We start from the raw sequence: 24,443 nt of genomic DNA, 5'->3' as shown, positions 1-24,443 counted from the left end.
TACTTTTGATATCATGCGAACCTAGGGGCCTAGATTCTGACCTAGCTGACATTGACTGCATATAGACTAGGCATGGTTTGGTAGGACCAGATTGAGGAGAAATTTTCATGTTCACATAGACTTAGGTCTAAATACAACTCTCCTCAATTTAGGATCTGAATGCAAACAATGTATGCTTCTTCAAAAGTTTTCAAAATCTATCTCTCTAGGTTTTAGAGCCATCTATTTCTTGCATGTGATCATTTTTTTTTCAAACCCCCTTACCTATCATTACCCGGTCTTCACGTTGCTGGGCTCTCTTCCAGAACCCTAGTTCGGGACAGAGCCTCACAACTGGGTCAATTATTTGGGTTAACACCCCCCTACCACGTACCGCAGGCCACAGTCCGAAGTATATTGGTAGGCGCTCAAGGATGTTGGAAAACCTTACCTTAGAGCCAGAGTTGAAATTATATGCTACGTACCTCGGATTTCGGTTCGGGTATATCGGCATAACTGGATTGGACAAAGATGATCTGAACCTAGAGTTAGGATTAGGGTCCTACAGTTGTTTTCAAAATAATGCATCTAGAGTCAGCCTTTTAGGGAGTGCTGTATGTGCATAAATGTTTGTGCAGGATGTGATTGTTCTTATATTACCTCTATTTTCCTATATTTTTCCTAAAATATTTTGAAATACCCATATTTTCATCTTTTCCTTTTATTTCCTCAAACCCTGGAAGATTTTCCTCAAATATCCCATTTCTTTCAAAACTCCAGGTGATTTTTCATTCTTCCGTTCCACTGGATCTCGAATTTTCAACTACATTTGTATCCTGCCTGCAATTTTCCAAAATCATATGTTTTCTCTCATTGGATTTTCAATTCTTTTGTCTATTTGCAAAAATTCTTCACCTTATTTTCCTCGTGCATACCTTGATTATTGGGGTGGAAATTGTTTACCCACTTGCCTTCTCCTTATTCTAAATCCGTTTGCGGATTATTTTACAAGAGATATCTCTTTCCTTCAAAATGGTGTTTTTTCCTCGTGGTTGACGACCTCGCCTAGGTAACAAGGCACATTTTCCGTTGTTATTTCTCTTACAAAGAATGACAACACAATTGTCGTGATTTGAGCGGCGACTCCATCCCTAGTAATGGGATATTCTTCCAATTGCCTATCACATCATCAATAATCATTTTTTTTCCCAATCCAAAATTTCTTCAGAGTCTAATCAAGACTTCATCCTGCAGAGAGCATCCACAACATTTGATGGTTCGAACAAGGTCAGGAAAAAGAACCACATCACCACAGTACTCCTCAGCCTCAGAAGAAGAGATGGGCTCCCTGCGATCCGAGAGGAGTCAAGAGCAGCAGCAAGGGGAGGATGGCATAGACCCACAGATATATGCCATGTTCCAGAGAATGATGACCAAAATGATGAGTGAACACGCTGGGACTAGTGCAGAGAAGAACCCATTCAGAGAGAAGTTCCATGGACACAAGGATAAGACAAACTCCAAGAAGCAAATTCAGCCAGAGGAAATTTCAGATGAATCAGAATCAGAGGAAGACACCGATGAAGCATATGAGGTGCCTCCGGCATTTCAGAAACAGGGCCGAAAACAAAGGAGGAGTCGTAAATCAAAAGATCAAGTTGCAGAAGAGCTCTTGCAGACACAGTTCAAAGAAATGACCAAAGTTGTTAAAGACGTGCAAGCTCGCGACAAGGGCAAGAAAGTCTTCACCAGCGAGGACTTCTATGATGGCCTAGAAGGAGACGAAGATCTGGAGAACCTTCCCCGTAAATTCATCAAGTTCGTTGGTTCTAGCGACCCGAAAGCCCATCTCGCCATGTTCTTCACCAAATGTTCCAAATTCAAGAGAGACAATAGGGCCCTATTTCTCTGTTTTCCTCGTAGCTTAGAAGGCACTGCCGCCAAGTGGTACTCCGAGCATATCAATCCAATCGAGCTGCGAGAATTCGATAAGGTGGTCAACCTATTCAATGAGCATTTTCTGTTCAATACTGAAGCGCTCCCAACATTGAGCCATCTCTGCAATCTAAGGCAGAATGAAAATGAAAAGGCAAGGGACTTCATTCGCAGATGGAGAGAGACCTGCAACAAAATGAGAGATCCTATATCAGAGAGGCATGCTTTATCGCTGATCCTGAACAACTTCTCACAACCTTTGAGAAGTCTTATCTCCACCTCGCCTTCCAAATCTTTCATAGAGCTTACTGAACGAGCCGAGTAGCTCGAGATGGGGTTGGAGAACGGTGTCTACGATGGTATCACCCTCGATCCAAAGAAAAAGGCAAATTTCACCTCCTCCGCCAACAGCAGCCGCAATGATAACAAAAGTAGTAAGGGCAACCATGTGGATCGAGAGGAAAGACAGAATAGTAAGCTACATCAGCCCAACTTTCCACAAAAGGAAAAGATAAAGCGTGAAGGTTGGAGTAATGATCGTGTGTTCACTCCCCTCAAACAAACACTCAAAGAAGCCCTTGAATTCATGCTGGCTAAGGGATTAGTGAAATTTCCAAAGGCCACAACTCCTCCCACCATCATGGGAAGGTTCAAGAATCAGTTTTGCAAGTTCCATCGGGCAGTGGGGCATGACATTGATCATTGTTTTGTCTTCAAAAATATTATTCAGGATTGCATTGACAAGATCCTCCTTGCTGAAGAAGAAGAAGAAGAAGAGCTGGCCATCTTGACCAAGCCTTTCCCAGATCATTCAGAAAATTGACGATGCTAAAGTTTCCTGCTTTTTTTCTTTCGTTTTGCCAGTCACCTCATAAGGGCAAGTCTGCCCAGTTTTTGCAACCTTTTGGTCGAGTGCTTATAAATAGGCTGTTTTTTTGTTATCGGTTTTGCTTATCAATAAAATGTCAATTTTCTTCATCAAATACTTCTTTCTTTTGCCCCATTAGGGCACCTGTTTTTGTTTTGAAGAATATTCTTTGCCCATTCTTTTCAAGACGAGGGGCAATTTCTGAGAGAAATGAAATTACCTATGAGGGTTTTTCAAAAATCATGAAATTTTTGAAAATTTTCTACAAACATCTTTGTTATGATCACCCAAAAGGTTAATATTTCGGTCCAATCTTGTTCAAAAATCAACCATCGCGGTGATCTTCTTTTCTTAAATTGGTTTCGAACCATTATCTTTAAAATCAACCCTGGTGTTGATTTTCTTTTCCAAAATTAGTGTTAAACCAATTCATTTTCAAAATCAACCCTCGTGTTGATCTTAACTTCCAAAATTCAATTTTGAATCATTATCTTTAAAAATCAACCCTTGTGTTGATTTTCTTCTCCAAAATTATTGTTAAACCAATTCATTTTCAAAATCAACCCTCATGATGATCTCTCTTCAAAATCAACCCTTGTGTTGATTCCCCTTTTCAAATATCAGCTCTCACGCTGGTCATTCTTCAAAATCAACCTTGCAGTTGATTTTCTTCCCAAAATGATTTCTCACTTTCAAAATAACATTCTCCTTTTACTTTAAAGATCCCATGTTCTAGCACTTTCTTCATGTCAAAGGGATAATATAATTTTGTTTCCTTTCCTCGATTTTTAAGCATCAATAAAATTCGCCAATAATTTGGCACCATTTTATTTTCGTCTCTTTCCTTTTCACAAATATGTCTCTTGTAAGGAATGATCTTGAGGACGTCCCTCAATCAAGAAGCATATCACCTTATTCCTCGATTATCCTTCTTTGTATTCAAAATCTTCCTCCCTAGTTACACTGGGGCATTCTTTTTGAAAAATCTATCTTTACCTCAAAACATCCTATATGCAGGCAGGATAAACCAATCTCTCATTTTGCATGTATATGCACCCACTTGCATTAGTCTTGCATTCATTTACATTTCATGTGCATTTGCATTAAATCTGCATCCATTTTTTTTATTCCCCTTCAGGTTAAGGGATAAACCTGAATCATTTTTCATGATTTTCCAATTTTTTTTCATATCCCCGTTCAGGATAAGGGGTTTAATCCTGAAAATCAGACCACATACATTTAAATATGATGGTCTTTTTCATTGCAAGTCAAATAATCCAGTCCTCGAACTGGCCATTCTCAAAACTTTCAATCCCAGCTCTCGCACTGTCAATTTTCAAAATTCAATCTTCTGATTAAAGATTTTCCTTTAAGATTTGAGCCCTGACTCGAACTTTCCTGCTTTCCTTCGAAGATTTGAGTTTTAACTCAAGTTTTCTTTCCTTCAAAATCTGAACTTCCCAGTTTTCCTTTGAGATTCGAGCCCCGACTCAAACTTTCTAAATTTCCTCTGAATATTTGAGTTTCGACTCAAAAATCTGAATTGGCCTAGTTTTCCATTTTAAGATTTGGGTTTCGACCCAAACTTTATCTCCTTAGAAACCAAACTTCCTAGCTTTCCTTCGAAGGCTCGAGTTTTGACTCGAATCTTCCAGCTATCCCTGTAAAACCTAAGTCCTGATTCGGATGGTCTTTCAAAACTAGCTTTTGAGTTAGACTTACCTTCAAAATCCAGCATTATGCCAGGACTTACCTTCAAAATTCCAACTTCGTATTGGATTTGCCTTTGAAATTGAGTACCATCGTCAAGGATGTGTCAACTCCGATGTCAAGCGATCTCTTTCATCAAGGATTTCAAGAAAATTTTGTCAATTTGTCAATCAATTACCTGTTGATTTCAGAATTTTATTGCACAAAATTTTACCTCAGTTTACTATCAGTACTACTTCTAAAAGGGCAAAGTTTTTGTGAAGAAGGATTCAAAATCCAGATTCTTTCTATTGGCCAACCAAAAGGATGCAGGATAAATCTTCGATATGGCCAGAAAAGAAGATTTAATGTTTTGCAAAGCCATAGATGATTGATATTGATCGCAGCCAATGGCACATTTTTAAAGACCATTCTTGTGAAAATGAGGCAGTGGAAATATCTTGAACTCTAGAAAAGAGAGAATTCATCCAAGCCCTGTCTCCTCAAAATCATCTAAGCTGCAATTAAATATCCGCAAAAGGGATCTCTCACTTGTCGTCAAGATGAAGGCGAATTAAGCGAGCAGACCCCCGGGGCCAAAGAAGATTTGAAACATCTCCAAGATGACGGAGTTTGTGACGGATCCTTCCAGGGAAAGTCCAAAGCACTGTCGAGATGAAGGCAGATGCGATGAACCTCCCGACAATCCCCAAAAGATATTTAATTTCCGCTATCATCCAAAGATCTCTAACCCATGAGCCAATATCATCAAAGAAGGATCAAAACATCTCCAAGTTGAAGGAGTTTGTAACGTACCCTTCCAAAAAAGAGAAAGAGAGGAAAAAGAAAGAAAAAAAATAGTCAAAACATCTCCAAAATGAAGGAGAATGTAGCCAAAGCCCAAAAGAGTGCAGAAAGATTATCATGAGAGAAGCTCCCAGGATATCAAACTGCCACATTTATCAAGAATCCTCTTTAAATTTGTGAAATTCTATTATCAATATCCTTTCATAGATTACTTTCAAGATATCAAATTCTCTTTCTTGTTCATATCAAGGAAATTGATAACTTCTTTGAAGAAGGTCAATCGCAAGCAATTTGGATTCCAAATCTTGATTCTATGAAGTCAATCCTGTTTGGAGGTAATACTTCAGGTAGAAAAGAAGGAATATTTTCACAACAATGATCATCATTTTCAATTACTTTGAATCAACAAAATTTTCAACATTTTGACAATATTTTCTAGCTATCCTGACGTTAAGTGAGAGCTTGATGTCCATATTGATGTATCTTGACCCCTTTGAGAGATTTTCCTTTATCACCTTTCACGTTGTTGAAAGATTAACCTTATCTCCGAAAGGATAGCCTTTATCATCTTTCGCGTTGTCGAAAGACTCGCCTTATTCCTTTGGATTACCTTTATCATCTTTCGCGTTGTCGGACGAATTGCCTTATTCCTTTGGATTGCCTTTGTTATCTTTCGCGTTGTCGAAAGAATTGCCTTATTCCTTTGGATTGCCTTTGTTATCTTTCGCGTTGTCGAAAGAATCGCCTTGTTCCTTTGGATTGCCTTTATCATCTTTCGCATTGTCGAAAGAATTGCCTTGTTCCTTTGGATTGCCTTTTGTCATCTTTCGCATTGTCGAAAGAATCACCTTGTTCCTTTGGATCGCCTTATTATCTTTCGCGTTGTCGAAAGACTCGCCTTGTTCCTTTGGATTACCTTTGTCATCTTTCGCGTTGTCGAAAGACTCGCCTTATTCCTATGGATTACCTTTGTCATCCTTCGCGTTGTCGAAAGACTCGCCTTTTTCCTTCGGATTACCCTTTGTTATCTTTCGCGTTGTCGAAAGAATTGCCTTATTCCTTTGGATTACCTTTGTCATCTTTCGCGTTGTCGAAAGAATCACCTTGTTCCTTTGAATTATCTTATTCATCTTTTGCATTGTCAAAAGAGTTGCCTTACTCTTCTCTGAAAGAGTTTGCCTTGTCTGTCTTTCGCGTTGCCGAAAGAGTTGCCTTATTCTTCGTTGGAAAAATTGCCTTATTCATCTTTTGCGTTGTCAAAAGAGTTGCCTTACTCTTCTCTAAAAGAGTTTGCCTTGTCTGTCTTTCGCGTTGTCGAAAGAGTTACCTTATTCTCGTCAAAAGATTGCCATATCCATCTTTCACATTGTCGAAATAGTCGTCTTACTCCTTACCTTCTTCATATTTCACGATGATGAAAATTCACCGGATCGTCTTGATCATTTGCCAAAATTGCCTCTTACAATTCCATTTCCATCGCCTCGTTCATCTTCAAGAAAAGTTGTCTTATTCACCTTCCAAAATTCTATTTTCCACCCGATCAGGATAAGGGTATAAACCTGAGCCTCCGTTGATGAGGTATTTCATTTACCACCCGATCAGGATAAGGGTATAAACCTGAGCCTCCGTTGATGAGGTATTTCATTTCCCACCCGATCAGGATAAGGGTATAAACCTGAGCCTCCGTTGATGAGGTATTTCATTTCCCGCACGATCAGGTTAAGGGTACAAACCTGAGTCTCATTTCGATGAGATATTCCATTCCCCAAACAGGTTAAGGGTCAAACCTGAGCTTCGTTCCATACGAAGCATTTTCTGTCCCATCCAGGTTAAGGGCATAAAACCTGAATTTCACTCTCACAGACTGAATCTTTTCTCTCCATTCTCTATTTTATATCTACCATCTTCCTCGTGCTAATTTCCTCATACCCAGTCAGATCCTTCTAACTGGGGCATTTTTTTTTATATATAGCCCAAATTTGGAGTGTTTTTCTTTGCCACTAAGCTTGACCATAAGCCGGCTTAGTAGCAAAGAGGGGCATCTGTAAACACTCCAAATTTTCACTCACCTTCTTGACATCGCCCTCAATCGGCACATTTCAGTTCTCCGGAAGCAATAAAGGGCAAAATGGTTATTTTCTGAGATTGAACCTTGCAGAAAGTCCTAAATTTCACTCTTGAGCCTCAAAATTTCTATATTTAGGTTCAGAGACATCTTCAAATTGCAAAATTTCAAAATCCTCTTTCTGGACAAAAAAATTAGAATTTCCAAGTCCAAGCTCAGAGTGACATTTCATAAAACATGTATTAGAATAACATTGCATCATTTCACTGCATAGCATGCCAGTTTGAGATCCAGAACTTCTGATTTTCCAAATTGTCAATCCAGATTTTATTTTTAAACTTTTCAAAATTGATTTTTAAAACCCTGGGATTTCAAAATCGCCAATCTTTCACATTTTACCCCCAGGACTTTGAATTACAAAAATTTTCTCAAGAAAACAATTTGGATATTTGGATATTGATTTTAAAGAGTTTATCTCAAAAACTTTTTGCAGAAGATTTTAAATCTCTTTACAAATTTTGTTTTTACATTTATCCATATTTTTGCCCTGAAAACCCAATTTTTCCAAATTCTTGAAAAACAAATAATGTTTTATCTCGTATCTTCAAATAAATGGAGCGGGACCCGCCTTTGAACTAGCATCATACTCAGATTCCTAGGTAAGTTTCTTACTTTCAAGCGGGACCCACCCGGAGATGGCACCAATTTTCTAAATTCCTCTTCTTTTTATTTTCTTATTTTTATTTTATTTTTTTATGTTATGTCCTAAAATAGTGGGCCCACACACATGTGGCACCCCAATTGAAAATAAAAGACTTTCAAAAACAAAACAAAACTTTATTTTCAAAAGGATTTTAAAAGTGGGTTGAGGTGGCATTTCCATAAAAGCCTCTCATTTTTTTATTTTATTTCTTTTTATTTGTTAAATAAAGTTTTTGTTTTTAGAAGTAGGCAGCCTTAAATGGCACAACCGAACTTCCAAAAAAATAAAAAATTAAATAAATTTCATTTTACCTAAAACTTAGGTAAATGAAATGAAAAATTTGAAAATTCACAAGATGCGCCCTTTTGAAAACGGCAGCATTAAGTTTCAATTTGAAAAAATTTTCAAAATGTGTAACGGAAGTTCAAGGCTGCGTTTTTTTCAAGGGGCTGAAGGTCTTTGAAAAAGGGGGGCCAACCATTGAACGAGAGGGGAGCTGGCCGATTGAGGCTGAAGAAAGCAGGAGGTGATTGTTTTGGGGATTTGATTTTTTTTGTATTGCAGGGGTTCTTCCTATCGTGGAGGGGATTCACCAAAGGAGGAAACAATTTTCCTACAGCCACAAGGGAACCATCGTTTTCATCTTACCTTCAGCCCACCAGCAAAAGAGCTGCAACGGTCCATCATTTTCTTCAGCCCATTTCCCTCAGCAGCCATTCATCTCCCCATTTGCCTTCAGCCAACCCAACGTTTGCATCCATTCCAGCCCAGCCAACGTTTCCCCATCTACACTTCAGCCCAGCCACAGGGTACCTCCAGCAAGTGGCTGCGTCTTCCTTCATTCCAGCCACAGCACAGCCAACCCAACGTTTGCATCCATTCCAGCCCAGCCAACGTTTCCCCATCTACACTTCAGCCCAGCCACAGGGCACCTCCAGCAAGTGACTGCGTCTTCCTTCATTCCAGCCACAGCATAGCCCAACCAACGTTTCCTGCATCCTCACTTCAAACCAGCCACAGCAGGAAAGCTCAGCCATTGAAAAGACCTTTGTTGCTGCCCTTTCCCTTCATCCAGCCTGAAGTTTGCATCTTCACCTCCATTTCAGCCACAGCCGCAAGGAGAAGCCACCACCAGCAGCATCCGATCCTTCTTCACTCCACTTTCTTCAGCCCATCTTCAGTTGCACATCCACCTTCAGCAGATTTTCTTCAACCCATCCACTCCAAACCATCATCTCCAGCCAACGTGGTCTTCAACTTCTTCAGCTTCCAGCCATCTCTGCTGCCCAACCTCATTTCATTTCAGCCGCAGGGGAGACAGCAGCCCTTCACCTTTCCTTCAGACCCTCCACAGGAGATCCATCAAGGCTGCTGCCCAATTTCTCCACCTTCAGCCCAACAGCAGCTGCCTTTCATTATCTCCAGCACACCATTCCAGCAGAGAACTCAACGTATTCTCCATTTCATTCAGCCCAGCTACATCACCATTTGATTTAGGTGACCATGTTTTGTTTAGCTTGCTGCTAAAATTTCTGTTTTATGAAGTTATGGCTGGAACATCACCATTGAGTTACGATATTTTGTTTAGCTTGATGTTCAAATTCCTGTTTTATGAAGTTATGGCTGGAATTTCACCATTTGATTTAGGTGATCATGTTTTATTTAAGCTTAATGCTACAATTTCTGTTTTATGAAGTTATGGCTGGAACATCACCATTGAGTTATGATATTTTGTTTAGCTTGATGTTCAAATTCCTGTTTTATGAAGTTATGGCTGGAATATTACCATTTGTTCTAGGAGATTTTGTTTAGCTTGCTACTAAAATTCCTCTTTTATGAAGTTATGTTGGAACATCATCATTTGAGTTATGAGATTTTGTTTAGTTTGATGTTCAAATTCTTGTTTTATGAAGATATGTTGGAACATCATCATTTGATTTATGAAATTTTGTTTAGCTTGATGGTAAAATTCTTGTTTTATGAAGTTATGGCTGGAACTTCATCATTTGATGCTACAAATTCTTGTTTTATGAAGTTATGGTTGGAACTTCATCATTTGAATTATGAGCTTGATGTTCAAATTCCTGTTTTATGAAGTTATGTTGGAACACCATCATTTGATTTATGAGATTTTGTCTAGCTTGCTTTTAAAATCCCTGTTCTATGAAGCTATGGCTGGAACATCACCCTTGGTTTTATGAGATTTTGCTTAGCTTATTGCTAAATTCTTGTTTGCTATATTGTTATAATATCACCCCATTTGCAGCACCAATTATACATATTGTTTCATCATTTTCCACGATATTTTCACCTTTTCACCAAGCTTTTCATATCCTTTTCATGATATCCTTGAAATAGTCCATGATGCTTCCACAACCCATTTCCTGCACATATTTATTTTCTGCTGCAAGTGTGCAGTCTTGATATTTGGCCATATTCATGAACGGATATCTCTATATCCAATCGTGATCTCCCAACCATCTTTGGCGTGCTTCATTATGGATATATAGGGAAGCTCCATACCCATTTTTACTGGAAATTGCATTATAATTTGAGAAGTATGGTTGTGTGAAATCACCTACAGAAACTGTCTATACCTGTATTTTCTGATTTTACCCATTATATGGAATTTTCATTTATATGTATATTCTCTTATTATAAGTATATATATATTGATATGTATGTATATCTACCCATATGTATACGTATATATGTATATATATATGTATATATGTATATATATACATATATATACTTATATATATATATACCTTCATGTGCATTGGATATCACATATATTTTTCCTTTTTTTTTACTTTTTTGCAAATATATCTTCATTACCATATATCATTTAGCATAAATTCCAATATTTCTATATCTACATATATATCTTTGTTGTATATAGTATATATATGTCCATTTCCTTGGTTATTTTGTACTAACTCTCATTTTGCAGCAAAATCTAGAAGATGTTGATTCCTTGGCTCCATTTCAATTTTCTTTTACTTTATGTTATGTAATGTAACAACCCAATGTAAACCTTGGAATAAGATTTACTTTTACTGCTTAGATTAGGCCGCATCTCATATAGTTTGATTTCAGTAATATCCTGATTATATGATGCATAAATCTCAATTTTCCAAATTCACCGTGGATGAACACGAATGACACGTGCACAAACTCTTAGAGAGTTGATGAACTCGGTGGAGTCCATATTTATGGCCCTAGTCGGAATATGGACGAGACCCAGATCCATCTTCTCTCTACCAGTCACATTGAGCCTACACTCTTAGGCTATCTTGAAAATGCACCTCATATTTCCAATGTTTTCAAAATATTGTGAATTAACTCAAATAAATTCTGAACATATTCATGGCCACAGTCAGAATATATGAAGGATTTACTTTGGCTTAAGCCACATTTTTTTTTTTTAACAAATTTTTCAGAAAGTTTGTCAAAGTGCATTCATTCATTCAAATCCTCTGCATCATTCGTTTTTCTCATGATTTTCTCAAAAGATTTTCACTTCATGGAATCGATTTTCTCAAGAAACTATGATGATATTCGGAGTTGGATTTTCCAAATCAAAGTTTTCCTATGATTTTCCTGGGAAATGTTATTTTCTTAAGATTCTTTTCAAAAGGAATTTCTCATCTTTCTCAAGAATCAAAGTTGATTTTCAGACATTTCAAAGACAAGATCCTCAGGATTTCAATTTCCTAAGTTCTAAATTTTCTTCTCCAATGAATCTTTCCTATAAATTTTCTATCATTTTCCTAAGAAAATTCTCAAAATCCAAGTTTTCCTGATAAGTGTTTTTTTTCAAATGATCATCTTTTCTCAAGAATTCCTTCAGTTTTCCTGAGACTCTTATTTCCTCATGGTTTTCCAAGTCTTTCTAAACTTTCTTAAAATTTTCCTGAGGTTCTTATTCCTTCATGGTTTTACAAGTCTTTCTAAACTTTCTCAAAATTTTCCTGAGATTCCCATTTCTTCATGATTTTTCAAATCTTATAAACTTTCTCAAGATTTTCTCGAGATTCTCATTTCTTCATGATTTTTCAGATCTTTATAAAATTTCTCAAGATTTTCTCGAAATTCTCATGTCTTCATGATTTTCCAGATCTTTATAAAATTTCTCAAGATTTTCTCGAGATTCTCATTTCTTCATGATTTTCCAGATCTTTATAAAATTTCTCAAGATTTTCTTGAGATTCTCATTTCTTCATGGTTTTCTAAGTCTTTATAAACTTTCTCAAGCTTTTTCCCGAGATTCTCATATAAACTTTCTCAAGATTTTCTCGAGATTCTCACTTCTTCAAGATTTTCCAACTCTTTATAAACTTTCCCGAGATTTTCAAACCTTCTTCGTCTAAGTTTCCCGAGAGATTGATTTCCATCTTTTTCCTGAGAAATGCTTTTCAACTCCAAATTGCTTCTAAGCATACATCATAGTTTTCCAACTTATATTTTACCAAATCTCATAGCACATGCCTGAATTCTCTGTGCATTTATGATAGAACACGATTTCGATAATTTCACTAAGTCAAGCATAATTTTGGTCCTTGGTTCGATTACCCCTGTTAAAGGCGGCAGGAACGGTCGAACCTCGTACCGACAGGTCGAGCCCGATCCCCTGGATTTTCTCGCAATTTTCAAAACGGAGGCGAGTATTTCAAAACCATTTTCCAAAATCCGGTCAAGTTTGAAGCACGAAAGCATTTCCCTCTCTCTTCCGCAAGGAAGGGAAGACGGGAAAAATTTTGCGACGATAACAGGTTTGGCGACCGTGATGGGACCTGTCCTTGTCTGACCAAAAAAGTGCTTGACTTAGTTCAATTATCAAAATTGTGTTCACAAAATGTCAGCTCTTTTACTTTTGATATCATGCGAACCTAGGGGCCTAGATTCTGACCTAGCTGACATTGACTGCATATAGACTAGGCATGGTTTGGTAGGACCAGATTGAGGAGAAATTTTCATGTTCACATAGACTTAGGTCTAAATACAACTCTCCTCAATTTAGGATCTGAATGCAAACAATGTATGCTTCTTCAAAAGTTTTCAAAATCTATCTCTCTAGGTTTTAGAGCCATCTATTTCTTGCATGTGATCATTTTTTTTTCAAACCCCCTTACCTATCATTACCCGGTCTTCACGTTGCTGGGCTCTCTTCCAGAACCCTAGTTCGGGACAAAGCCTCACAACTGGGCCAATTATTTGGGTTAACACCCCCCTACCACGTACCGCAGGCCACAGTCCGAAGTATATCTGTAGGCGCTCAAGGATGTTGGAAAACCTTACCTTAGAGCCGGAGTTGAAATTATATGCTACGTACCTCGGATTTCGGTTCGGGTATATCGGCATAACTGGATTGGACAAAGATGATCTGAACCTAGAGTTAGGATTAGGGTAATGCACAAGCGTGTAAAATGAGAGATTTGCTTATTCTGCCTGCATACATAACAAAATTTTAAAAATGCCCCAGTGTAACTGGGAAAGAAAGTTTGATCATTATTTGAAGAAAATAGGAAGATTACAAAGGAAGAATAGGTGCTTTAAGTATAGAATTTTTTCAAGTGGTGAGCATTAATGGGATATGACAATTCTACCCCATCGGCGTTGATGAGCCGATATGAGTTGTGGGGTAATGCTTCTTTGACGACATATGGGCCTTCCCAATTTGGCGACCATTTCCCGCCAGGATGATGCTTGAGATAAGTTGTGGATTGAAGCACTAAATCATTGACTTTGAATCTCCTTTCGATAACAGACTTCGCGTACTGCCTGGCTACTCTCTGGCAATAGGATTGAGCATGCTCTGCTGCTTTTAGCCTTCTCTCATCGAGCAAGTCTAACTACACTAGTCGTTGCTGTTGGTATTGATCAAGAGGTAATTCTAGAAGCGAGGCGAATTTCAAAGCGGGCTTCTGAACATGTAGCAGCAATACTACTTCTGTTCCATAGACCAATTCTGATGGAGTAGCATTCGTTGGTGTACAAATGGTGGTCCGGTAGTGTAAACACCCCAAATTTTTACTCACCTCCAGCATTTCCACCAAACACCAACATCCAGCCTCTGAAATCGCTGGAGGGCAAAATGGTCATTTTCTGAGCCCGGACCTTGCAAAAGTCTAAATTTCATCTGAAACTCTCAAAATTTCTCTAATTTTAACTCAGATGTTCAAAAATTTATTCCTGACAGGAGACAGACAGCTCCAAGTCTTGATTCAAGATTGCATTTCATAAGACATGACATTGCATATCATTGCATGAGCATTTCAAATCACTGCACTGCACAGCATGTCATTTCGAGGTCCAGAACTCTCGATTTCAAAAATTTTCAATCCAGATTAGAATTTCAACTCTTTTCAAAATTGATTTCAAAACCCTGGGTCTTCAAAATTATCAATTCTTCCCATTTTACCCCCAGGACTCTGAATTTCAAAATATTTTCTCAGGAAAATGATCTGGATAGTTTTTAATATGGATTTCAGTCACTTCACCTCAGATTTTGCTGTTTTTGACAAATTTCAAATATCTTCCTTTTACAAAATCGCCCTACAAGGGCCAACTCTTTCCAAAATTCCTGTTTTGCCCATTAGTCCAGATTTTATGAAAATTCCAAAAAGAAGTTGTTATTTTATCCTTATTTCAATAAAGAAGCAATGTGGGACCCACACTGAGGTGGTGTCACACAAGCTTTTCTTTTGAAAAATTTGAATTTTGAAAAAAACCCAAAAATATAGGAGCCTTGTCCCCTGGATTGGTGCCACTTGTCATTTCTCTCTCCTCCCATTTCCATGCCAAGTGTCAGTGTGGGGCTACCTTAAGAAGCCGCCACATGTCATCCAATTTTATCTGCCATGTGTCACCCTATCCATCCTGCACCATGTGTCATTCAAAGACTACCAGGAGATGCCAAGTGTCATAGGTTGTCCTGTCTAGAAAAAGTGGAGTTTGTCTCCTCTGAGGTGGCGCCACTTGAAGTGTGTCTCCTGCAGGGGACACGTGTCAACCCCTCCTTCCTTCTAGAAAAGTAGCCTGACACATGTCTCTTCCTACTTTTCTCAGAAAAGTAGGAGACATGTGTCACTCCTAAATTCCTACAGAAAAGGTAGGCTTGTCTCCTCTGAGGTGGCGCCATCTGGAGTGTCTCCTGCAGAGGACACATGGCAAGCTCTCATTTCCTCAGAAAAAGCAAGTGCCATGTGTCATTTTCTGCTTTCTTCAGAAAAGCTAGAATTCAAATATTCAAAAATCTCCATAGGTGGCGAAAATCAAGAACTCCTACCTTTTTTATCCTGTCTGAGATGGCGCCACATGGCTTGGCCCACCTTCTCTCCCCTCTGCCACGTGTCATTCTCTGCTTCTTTCAGAAAAAGTAGAGGACACATGTCCTCTCCCTACTTTTTTCAGAAAAGTAGGAGACACATGTCACTGCCCTCTTTTTCCTCCCTCTTGCCACATGGCATTGTAGGAGCCACCCTGAGGTGGCGCCACATGTCCATCCTCCATTCCTCCAGGGCCAACCTCCATTTGAAATTTGAATTCCCCTCTGAGGTGGCGCCATCTGAAGAACCACACCAGCAGGTTGACACTTGGAACCATCCTGGACTGCCACATGTCCAGATCTCCTTTCACCAGAAAAAGCAAAATTCAAATTCCTCTGAGGTGGCGCCTTCTGAGCCCACTGCTCTGACCTTCTAACATGTGTCAAACACCTTTTGAGGTGGCACCATTCCAGGACTCCACTTGGCTCCATTTTTATTTTTTATTTTATTTTTAATAAAGGTAGCCCACCATGAGGTGGCGCCACCTGAAGACTCCCTACAAAAAGTGAATTTGAAATTCAAACCCCAAGAGAGCACTCTCTGAGGTGGCGCCTCCTGGGAGTTCCCTGCAGAGAGAATCAAGCAAACTTTTGAAAAATTCCAAATTCCCCCTGCTGAGGTGTCTCACCCACAAAATTTCCATTTTTATTTTTCTCAAAAAAAAATCAAAATAGCCTTTTGAGGTGGCGCCACCTGAGGGCTCCCTGCAGAAGACAAATTCGAATTTCAAACCCCTCAGATGGCACCCCCTGAGATGGCGCCACATGGAGCGCTCAGATCGATCCTATTTGAATTTCAAAAATTTTTCAGAAAATTTATAAAAACAATGGTTCACGCCCAGCCTGGAGGGAGATCATTTTTTTTAGCTCTGGTGGACTTGAAAAATCCGACCTAGCCTTCCTAGAATCATATTTTGAACTGTGGAAATCGTGCCCCCTTTGGCGCATTGAAGAAGGTGGAGTAGAGCTCGTGCTGTGGCCAATTCAATTCCAACAGAGGTCAATTTTTGTGAACCATTTGAAGCCCGGAGCGAAGAACGAAGGAAGCTCGTGATAGCTGCCCCTTTCAAGAGCTCCTACGCTGCGTAACGAAACAAGGTGCACTTCTTTTCCCATTGATTGGATTCCATAATTCGAATCGGGAGTCGTTTGAAGAAAGAGCTCATCCGAGGGATGGATTGAGCTATTCTCATAAAAAGACATACATAAAAATGTTTCATTATGCTTCCTTGATGATTTTTAACATGCATGTAGCTAGCTAGATTTAATTTTCATTTTATTTCATTCATTTAGTACATTTCATGAATTAATTAGGATTAATTTAGCCTTTATTTCAATTCTGCTTATTTTCAGTAGGTCTCTGTTTTTGTCAGTCAGTCCACACGTCATTTCATGCATTTGTTTTTTATTAAAAATCCCAACAAAATCACGGAATGCTCCCTTAGGTGTCCTTAAAATTTTGCCAAAAATTCGGAGGCATTTGAATTTGTTTACTCGGTAAACATTCAAAATGGCAAGTTGGATTTTTTTACCCAGGATGCATTTTGAAAATTATTTGCCGACTTGTAAAATCGAGATATCCCTCATGGGAGATCCGATTTTCGATCCGAAAAATGTTCTGAACTAAGGAGAATGTCTAGTTTTTAATATGATGTTTTCCGATTTTTATGATTTTTTTTATATCTGACAAAAATCCGAGAGTTCGGGACACGTGTCAGAGCCTAATTTGGGCCTTTGAGATCTTGGATCGACTTAGGGCTGTGGTTTCTCTTTGTGTGTTGCTCCAAATCCAAAACTGTAAAAAATGAAAGTTGTGTCCGAGATTTCCTTTGTTTGCATCTGAAAGCCTGTAATTTTTAGAATAGTGTTGATACCTGCTTCGGATTTTTTTTGTCAGTCTTCTATTTTGCTACATTTGTCTGTTCTGTTAGTTTAGGCAGGAATAGTTATATTTTTCTATGTATTTATGTTGATCAAATGCCAAAGTCAGCAACATAAAAGTTGTTCATGTAGGTGTCGTGCATAGCTCTGATTAATTTCATAAATTTTCATGGCTGTTTTATATTTGTTTGGCATTTTACATCAGATTAGGGTGATTTTTACCTCTGTCAGAACTAAATCTCTGTTATTGAACTCACCATGGCTCAAATCCCGAGGCTATAAAAACCAAAAAGGTTCAATTTCGGGTCTTTTAGCAGTCTGCAAAATATCAGAAGTTTCCATGGTGTAAATCTTGCATTATCATATTAGGCATTGCATTTGGTTCGGATCCATAGGCAAAATCCATCATTTTTAGGACTTTCCTTGAATTTTAGCATTTAAATCATATCATTTCGTGATTTTTAGCATTCTAGGTTGTTTATCAGAGTGTTTATATGCTTCATACCGAATTTGGTACAATTTGGAATCCATTTGAGGTTCAGATCATCCATAATACCAAAACAGGGTCCCGCAGGACCCGAATCCAAGCGAAAAACAAGCGAAAATCGTTATTTTTGATAAATTGCAAAATACCAAATTCTGATTTTACAGTCTTAATGTGTTTAGCAGCATGTCATCATGTCTCTTACTGCATTTTATCATCATTTGATTCAATTTGAACTTCAAAATCTCAATTTTACCAAGTTTTCCTTCAAAAAACCCTGATTTTAAAGGTATAACTTTATAATTAGGGGTATTTTGGTCATTTTGACCACCAAATCCGAATTTCAAACTGTTTTCCACTGAATTCCCTGCATTTACATCATTTCAAAACATCAAGGAAGCATGAGAATAGGGTTTATATCCAATTAAATCCAATAATTTCATAATATTATTGGAAAATCTTGGAAAAACCCACATATTTGAGCTAACTTTATTTCAAGCTTGGCAGGGACATTCCAAAGAAGGAGCTGAAGTCTGCAAATTTCCTTTTATTTCATTTACTTAGTGATGTAATAATGTAAATTTTGGAATAAGAGATTTAATTTTCTGCTTAGACTAGGATGCATATCATATAACTTGAATTTATGCAATATCCTGTTTCTATGATTCATGCATTTTATTTCAAAAGCACTATGGATGTTCACGAATGGCATATGCACCAACTCTTAGGGAGTTGACGGACTCGGTGGGATCCATATTTACGGCCCTAGTCGGAATATGGACGAGACCCAGATCCATCATCTTTCTACTAGTCACATTGAGCCTACACTCTTAGGCTATCTTAAAATGCACATCATATTTCCAAAGTTTTCAAAATCATGTGCATCAAATCAACTAAGTTCTGAACATATTCATGGCCACAGTCAGGATATGTGAAGGATTTATCTTGACTCAATGCATATTTTTCCAACAAATCTCTTAGAAAATCTTTTCAAAGTGCATTCATTCACTCATGTCATTTGCATCATGAAATCATTGATTTTCTCAAGATTTTCTCAAGATTTTCTCAAGATTTTCTCAAGAAAACTTCATTCTCAAGAAATTCTAAGGATTTTTCAAAATCGGTTTTCCAAAGACAAGTTTCTCCACAGTTTTCCCTGGAAAATGATATTTTCTTAAGAGATTCAAAAGAGTTTTCCAATCTTTCTCCAAGATCCAAAATCGATTTTCAAGTATTTCAAAAGGGTAAAATTCCCAGGATTTCAACTTCCCAGGTTTTCGAATTTCCTTCTCCAATGAGTTTTCCTATAAATCCTCCATCATTTTCCTAAGAAAACTCTCAAAGTCCAAGTTTTCCTAAGAAGTGTTTCCCTTTTCAAAAGGTTCATCTTTTCTCAAGAATCACTTCCATTTTCCCAAGATTTTCAACTATTTCTGATTTTTCCCACATCTTTATAAGCTTTCTCATGTTTTCAAAATCCCCTTTTTATCTGAGTTTCCTGAGAAATTGACCTTTTTCCTGAGGGATTCTTCCCAACTCCAAATGTTTTTCTAAGCATACATCATGTTTTCCAACTGGCATTTTCCAAAATCTCATAGCACATGCCTGAATTCTCTGTGCATTTAGGATAGAACATAACTTTGATAATTTCGCTAAGTCAAGCATAGTTTTGGTCCTTGGTTCGATTACCCCTGTTAAAGGCGGCAGGAATGGTCGAACCTCGTACCGACAGGTCGAGCCCCATCCCATGGATTTTCCCGCAATTTTAAAAAACGGAGGCGAGTATTTCAAAACAATTTCCAAAATCCGGTCAAAGTCTGAAGCGCGAAAGCGTTTCCCCTCTCTCTCTTCCGCAAGGAAGGGAAGACGGGGGAAAAATTTCGCGACGACGACAGGTTTGGCGACCGTGATGGGACCTGTCCTTGTCTGACCTAAATTATGCTTGACTTAGTTTAATTATCAAAATTATGTTCACAAAATGTCAGCTCTTTTACTTTCAATATCATGTGAGCCTAGGAGCCTAGATTCTGACCCAGTTGACATTGAATGCATATAGCTTAGGCATGGTTTGGTAGGACCATATTGAGGAGATATTTTCATGCTCACATAGACTTAGGTCTAAATACAACTCTCCTCAATTTAGGATCTGAATGCAAACGATGTATGCTTCTTCAAAGATTTTCAAAAGTCTATCTCTCTAGGACTTAGAGCCTTCTATTTCTTGCATGTGATCATTTTTCAAAACCCTCAATTACCTATCATTACCCGGTCTTCATGTTGCTGGGCTCTCTTCCAGAACCATAGTTCGGGACAGAGCCTCACAACTGGGCCAACTATTTGGGTTAACACCCCCTACCACGTACCGCGGGCCACAGTCCGAAGTATATCGGTAGGCGCTCAAGGATGTTGGAAAACCTTACCTTAGAACCAGAGTTGAAATTCTATGCCACGTACCTCGGATTTCGATTCGGGTATATCGGCGTAACTGGATTGGACAAAGATGATCTGAACCTAGAGTTAGGATTAGGGTCCTACAACTGTTTTCCAATTGATGCATCTAGAGTCAGCCTTTTAGGGAGTGCTGAATGTGCATAAATGTTTGTGCAGGATGAGATTGTATGTATGATTTTCTCAAATCTTTATGTTTCCCAATGTTTTTCAACTCATTAGGTCTTTTTCAAAATATCCTTATTTTCCACAAGGTCTTTTTCTCAAACCCTGGATGATTTTTTTCAAATATCCCATTTCTTTCAAAACTCCAGGCGATTTTACATTCTACCTTTCTACTGGATCTCGAATTTCTAGTTGCATTTTCATCCTGCCTGCAAAAATTTTCAAAATTTCTCACATTTTCCTAAATCTCATTCTGAGTCTTTCTCTGTTTTCAGTTCGATGGCATCCAGTCAAATCGATCCTATCTTTCCTGAAGGTCACATCTCCTTCGAGGTGCGACAAGGTCGTCCTGAACATCGAGCCCTTAGCACCGGAACTTTCATTCCCCGGTGGTATTATTCCTGGCTAAAGAGCTTTTCCCGAATGTTCTCGGACCATTTGAGCGAGTGCGGATTGGAGCTGGCATCAGCAGTCGGAAAACAGACCATCAATGGCAACCTGATCCATGCAATGGCAGAGCGATGGAATCCTCGAACGTGTACCTTCTGGTTCCCATGGGGAGAAATAACTGTTTTAATGGATGAATTTTCAGAAATCATGGGGTTGCCAGAACCAGCTGGTCGACCAAGCAACCCCTTAGAGCATCAATTCCTTATCAATGTCAAGGGTTTGGACCCCCGAGACTCCTTAGCTCGTATGACAGGCCGCCGATCTTGGCCCCTAATCCAGTTAGAAGGAAATGAATATGTTGACCTACTTGAGTTGTACCGCCAGTATGGGACCTTCATCGAAGTCAGCTCGCTATCAAGAACAGCCAAAGAAAAGATTCAGAATGCAATGGTTCTATGCACTGTAGGACTGTCCCTTTTCCCAGATGGACAGAACTACATGGACATCAGGATAATCCAACTTATGAGAAGATAGGGAAGTCAGCAAACCAATCGCCTCTCCATAGCCATGGCAGCGCTCGCCTTCCTTTATCGAGGTCTGACTCGATTCTCACTTGGAGAGTCCATTTTAGTTGAAGGATGCATCTACGCATTTCAGTCCTGGTTTTTCCAACACGTTCCAGCCCGAGCAAGCTCTTTCAGATACAATGGTCAAGAACTCCTTCCAGTGGCGCAGTACTGGTCTATGATCAACAACATTCAAGAGGATGACGTTGTTTGGGACTATTTTGATCGGCAAATATCTCCTCCCAGATATACGTACGCTTATGGCAAGCGGTTCAAGTTGCTGGGACCATTCTTCTGCACTTACTACCAACCAGAGAGATGTGTTCGGCAGTTCTCCCAGAGACAGCAGTATGTCGAAGCCCGACTGTTATCAGGAGTTATGGCAGAGTTCGATCTCACCTCCGCACAATGGTCCGGGGCATATCATTCTGCCCGCTACGGCTGGGATTCCTTTGTCTCTCTTAAAATCTTTCCAGGTCCTAGAGTGTCTGCCGACTATCGTGAATGGTGGCAAATTGTTTGTCCCCCACCTCTTTGTCAAGATCAATAAAGTCATGTTTTCCCCATTTCAATAAAATTTTCTTTCTCTTGTGGTTTGACGACCTCGCCTAGGTAACAAGGCATATTTTTGTTGTTTATTTCTTTTGCAGAAGGAATTACAACACAATTGTCGTGATTCCCATGACGACTCAGTCCCTAGTAATGGGACATCTTTTCCAAATTGTCTACCATATTTTCAGCGAATATTTCTTCCAAAAGCTAATTCCCTCATAATCTAATCCGGTCTTTTGCCCTGCAGAGAGCATCCATACCATTTGATGGTTGAGACAAGATCAGGCAAAAGAACCACGGCATCCCAGTACTCGTCAGCCTCGGAAGAAGAGATGAGTTCCCCTCGATCTGAGAAGAGTCGAGAGCAGCAACAAGAAGACGATGGCATAGACCCTCAAATGTATGCCATGTTCAGAAAAATGATGAATAAGATGATGAATGAGCAGCCCGGGACCAGCTCAGAAAGGAATCCATTCAGAGAAAAGTTTCATGGTCGTAGGAGTAAGAAGGCTCCCAAGAAGCAGATCCCGCCAGAAGAGATTTCAGATGAATCAGACTCAACTGAAAACACAGATGAAGAATATGAGGTGCCTCCGGCATTTCAGAAGCGTGGCCAAAGTAAAAGCCGCAGATCAAAGAGCAGAGATAAAGAAGAGCCTTTGCAAGCGCAGTTTAAAGAAATGGCCCGAGTTGTCAAAGATCTGCAAGCCCGCGACAAGGGCAAGAAAGTCTTCACCAGTGAGGATTTCTATGACGGCTTAGAAGGGGATGATGATCTGGAGAATCTTCCCCGTAAATTCATCAAATTCGATGGTTCCGGCGACCCAAAAGCGCACCTTGCCACTTTCTTTGCTGAATGCTCTCGGTTTAAGAGGGATAACCGAGCATTGTTTCTATGCTTCCCCCGCAGCTTGGAAGGAGTTGCAGCCAAATGGTATGCTGAGCATATCAACCCCATCGAGCTCAAGGAGTTCGACAAAGTTGTGAATCTCTTTATTAAACGCTTCTTGTTCAACACAGAAGTGCTGCCTACACTGAGTCATCTCTGCAATTTAAGGCAGAATGAGAATGAAAAAGCACGGGACTTCATTCACAGATGGAGATCAGCCTGTAATAAGATGAGAGATCCTATCTCGGAAAGGCATGCATTGTCCTTAATCCTCAACAATTTCTCGCAGCCGTTAAGAGGATTAATCTCCACAGCACCGTCCAGGACCTTCATTGAGTTGACTGAACAAGCTGAATGGCTCGAGCTAAGTGTAGAAAATGGAGTCTATGAAGGCTTCACATTTTCCAAGAACAACTCCCATGGTGAGCAGAAGAAGAAATCTCACTTCACTTATTCTGCTAACAAATCCAACAAAGGTCGTAATCAGCATAAAGGGCAGAAGAAAGATTACTGCTACAACTCCGGCAGTTCGAACAACAAGGATCAGAAAGCAAAGCCTGCTCCTCAGTTCAGCAAGCCTCCTCAGCAGGATCAAGGGTCGAAACTGCGCGAGAAGACCAAACATGAAGGATGGAGTTACGACAGAAAGTTTACTCCTCTTGACCAATCACTCGAGGATGTGCTCGAGTACATGCTATCGAAAGAGATGGTCAAATTGCCCAGATTGGTCGATCCCCCTGTGCCCATGGGGAAATGAAAAGATCAATTCTGCAAGTTCCACAGGACAGTGGGACACAACACCGAGAACTTCTTTGTTTTCAAAAACATCGTGCAAGATCTCATTGAAAAAAATCTATTGGTAGAAGGAGAAGAAGAAGAGAAAATGGACATTCTCAACCACCCCTTCCCCTCGCACACCACAGCGGTAGTGTCTGCACAACCATTTCTGCCGCATGAACATATCAAGCCATGTTCTGCGCAAGATCTTCAAGTTCATCATCAGGTGACGGTGCTACGACAAGCAGCTCCAGATTCTAAGAAGATGGACTTAATTTCAACATTCGGTAAAATGAAAGTTGCGGAAGCACCTGTGAAGACAGTTCCCAAGTCAAAGGGAACTCCTGCCTTCTTCAAGCAAAGTGTCAAACCCAGGCTGGAGAATTCAAGTCAGAAGCCTCTGACCGCTCTATCCAATGTCTCCATCCTTGACTTGGCCAAGAATTCTAGCAAGCACCGACAAGTACTGGACGATCTGCTCAGGAAAATCAAAGTTAAGCCCAGCACTACTCCTGAAGACATGGCACAGATTGTGAACTCTGCCATGACCAATGCACCAATCACCTTCTCAGATGAGGACCTTCCAAAGCCTCATTCCTTTCATAATAATGCCTTGTACATTGTCGTTCGAGTCAGAGGAATGACAGTTCCCCATGTGCTGGTCGATGGAGGCAGTAGCCTCAACATATGTCCCGAAATGACCGCAAAGGCATTAGGGATCAATGACGAAGAATACATTCCAGATCCCATCACTATCTATGGGTTTGACAATCATGGTCAAACGGCCAAGGGCAAGATATTCCTGGAAGTGTTTATCAACTATTCAGTGCATTCAGTGCTTTTTCACGTGGTTAATGTACCACCAACCTACAACTTGCTGCTCGGAAGGACATGGATTCACAATGCTAATGC

This window comes from Nuphar pumila, chromosome 12 (genome assembly GCF_984573655.1).
Source record: "Nuphar pumila chromosome 12, dmNupPumi1.hap1.1, whole genome shotgun sequence".
NCBI classification, from domain to species: domain Eukaryota; kingdom Viridiplantae; phylum Streptophyta; class Magnoliopsida; order Nymphaeales; family Nymphaeaceae; genus Nuphar; species Nuphar pumila.
Note: the sequence above shows the minus strand (reverse complement) of the source record.